The following is a 3,153-nucleotide window of genomic DNA, read 5'->3' as shown; positions in this document are numbered from 1 at the left end:
AAGCTAAAATCAACTAAACAAGCTAAAATCAACTAAACAAGCTAAAAGCTAAATTTTGTAAAAAGCAAGGCAAAAATGTATAAATGTGATGTACTGCAGGAACACTAAACATACTGCAGTAATAGTAATTGTACTGCAGTAATAGGGAATGTACTGCATTAACAGAGAACATACTGCAGTAACAGTCAAAGTACTGCTGTAATGGTGAAAATATTGTAGTAATAGTGATCGTACTGCAATAATAGTGAAGGTACTGCATTAAAAGGAATTAAACTGCAGTAATAGTGAATGTAGTTGGATTACAGGTACTCTGGACGTCCAGAGGACCTGACTTAATTTTTTTGGATTTTTTACCTCGACTATTGAGCATGAACTTTGATACAGCAGTAATACTTAATATACTGCAGTATTACTGATTGTACATTTGTATTACTGGTTTTACTCTAGTATTAATAGTTGTACTGCTGTAATACTGGCTGTACTCTAGTATTGCTGATTGTGATATAGTACTACTGATTGTACAGCAGTAATACTGGTTGTACGGTAGTATTACTGGTTGTACGGTAGTATTACTGGTTGTACTGCAGCAACAGTGAACATACTGCAGTAATAGCGAACATACTGCAGTAATAGTGAAGGTACTGCTGTAATAGTGTACGTACTACAATAATAATGAACGTACTGTCGTATTATTGACTGTACTGCAGTAATAGTGATCATACAACAGTACTGGTGAAGATGCTGCAGTAATAATAAATATACTGCAATAATAGTAAACATACTGCAATAATAGTAAACATACTGCAATAATAGTAAACATACTACAGTAATAGTGATTGTAGTGCAGTACTCCAATAGTGAACATACTGCAGAAATAGTGAAAGTACTGCAATAATAGTGAACGTAATGCAGAAAGTCAACATACTGCAGTAAAAGTGAAGGTACTGCTGTAATAGTGTACATACTACAATACTAGTGAACATACTACAGTAATAGTGATTGTAATGCAGTAATAGAGACTGTTCTGCAGTAATAGTGAATGTACTGTTGCAATAGTGTACATGCTGCAGTAATACTTGTTGTGTAGAAATAATAGTGATAGTTATGTAGCATTATTGCTTATACTGTAGTATTCCTGATTGCACTGCAGTAATACAGGATGTACTGCAGTAATACAGGATGTACTGCAGTAATAGTGAAGGTACTGCGTTAAAATGGACTGTACCAGTAAAAGTGATTGTACAGGAGTAATAGTGAATGATATGCAGTATTACTGGTTGTATTGCAGTATTACATGTTTTACTGCAGTATTACTGGGTATACTGCAGTACTACTGATGCTGGAGGAGCAGAGTGTCCTCTCCCCCCCTCGACCCCCACCGCCTCTCTTAAGAGAAAGATGCTGCCGGTTGAGCTGATGGAGCACTTTATAGCGATCAGCCCTGGAGCTGAGTCAGCAGAGGAGGGAGAGGGAAGGTGAAAGAGAGGAGAAGATGAAAGAGGGAGGAGGGAGAAGGGGGTGATGGAGAGGAGGAGAAGGAAAAGGAGAACAGAGGATGATGAAGTGAAAGAAAGCAGTAGAACAGACAGGAAACAGCACGCTCTCAGTCTGATCACAGTTTGAATGAAACCACAGGTGAAAACGTGAAGTCGGACAAACATCTGCTTCCTGTTTCACACCTGGACCAGGTCCACATCTGCTTCCTGGGACAGGTTTTTGGATTTTCATAGGCTCAGAACCAAGTCGCTGTAGGAAAACAAACATCAGATCGCTGGAAGAATGGAGACCAACCGGTCCGAGCACGAGTGTTTCCCAAGTCCGTCTGATTCACAACAGAACTGTGGACCCGAGTCCATTCTTCTAATTAAAGCTCGGAGACGACCCGTCTTTACGTGGTCCAGAAATTAAATCAGACCGAGGACAAATGGGTCTCTGTTTCACTAACAGAACAAAACCCAAAGAGTTCTGCTCACACGGATCTACTCTGACCTCTGAACTCGTTCCTCTTCATCCTGCCGTGCTCTACATACTTATTTACAGTCGTTTGTCCTCCGCTCCAACACCTTGACAGCACCGCTCAGCTGGTCCTGAGAGCCATAAACCCAAGAGGGATGAGAGGCGAGTCCAGAGATTAAAAGAGAGGCCGAGCAGAGATCAATTTGGAAGATGAACAGAGATGGAGGGAGCAGCGAGGGAGGCGGTGAAGAATGGGGGAAAAAGAAAACCTTAATGGTCCAATTAGTCTGCACAGCTTTGATTAACATTTCTAAAGAGACAGAAACTCTGAGGCCACCGAGCTACTTAAAGCAGAAAACCTGCTGACAAATATTCAATAACTACAGAGTTGTTTTGTGTTTTACTACTGAGGTCAGACCTGGACACGTGGGTCTGACTGCAGACCCCGTCCACACCTTTAGGACAAAGTGTTCCGTCTGAAACTCCTGATGAACATCTTGTTCAACTAAAGGAGTTAAGACCTCAAATCTCTCATTTTGGTAGACCCTCAGACCATCAAGTAGACCCTCAGAGCATCAAGTAAACCCTGAGACCATCATAGACCCTCAGACCACCATAGACCCTCAGACCACCATAGACCCTCAGACCACCATAGACCCTCAGACCATCATAGACCCTCAGACCATGAAGTAGACCCTCAAACCACCATAGACCCTCAGACCATCAAGTAGACCCTCAGACCACCATAGACCCTCAGACCATCATAGACCCTCAGACCATGAAGTAGACCCTCAGACCACCATAGACCCTCAGACCATCAAGTAGACCCTCAGACCATCATAGACCCTCAGACCATCAAGTAGACCTTCAAACCCATAAAGTAGACCCTCAGACCATCAAGTAAACCCTGAGACCACCATAGACCCTCAAACCACCATAGACCCTCAAACCACCATAGACCCTCAGACCACCATAGACCCTCAGACCATCATAGACCCTCAGACCATCAAGTAAACCCTCAGACCATCAAGTAAACCCTCAGACCATCAAGTAGACCCTCAAACCACCATAGACCCTCAGACCATCAAGTAGCCCCTCAGACCATCAAGTAGACCCTCAGACCATCAAGTAGACCCTCAGACCATCATAGACCCTCAGACCATCATAGACCCTCAGACCATCAAGTAGACCCTCAGA

General features: G+C 42.8%; 1 protein-coding gene across 1 annotated transcript in view; it reads right to left on the bottom strand.

The window, feature by feature from the left end:
• Positions 1-3,153, bottom strand: part of patj (PATJ crumbs cell polarity complex component) — an 81,234-nt gene that overhangs the window by 52,579 nt on the left and 25,502 nt on the right. The gene's annotated exons all lie outside the window — the stretch shown is intronic.

Source organism: Nematolebias whitei, chromosome 3, assembly GCF_014905685.2.
Source record: "Nematolebias whitei isolate Nwh7 chromosome 3, NemWhi1, whole genome shotgun sequence".
Lineage (NCBI taxonomy): Eukaryota > Metazoa > Chordata > Actinopteri > Cyprinodontiformes > Rivulidae > Nematolebias > Nematolebias whitei.
The sequence above is the reverse complement of the archived record's forward strand: the minus strand, read 5'-3'. Positions and strand labels throughout refer to the sequence as shown.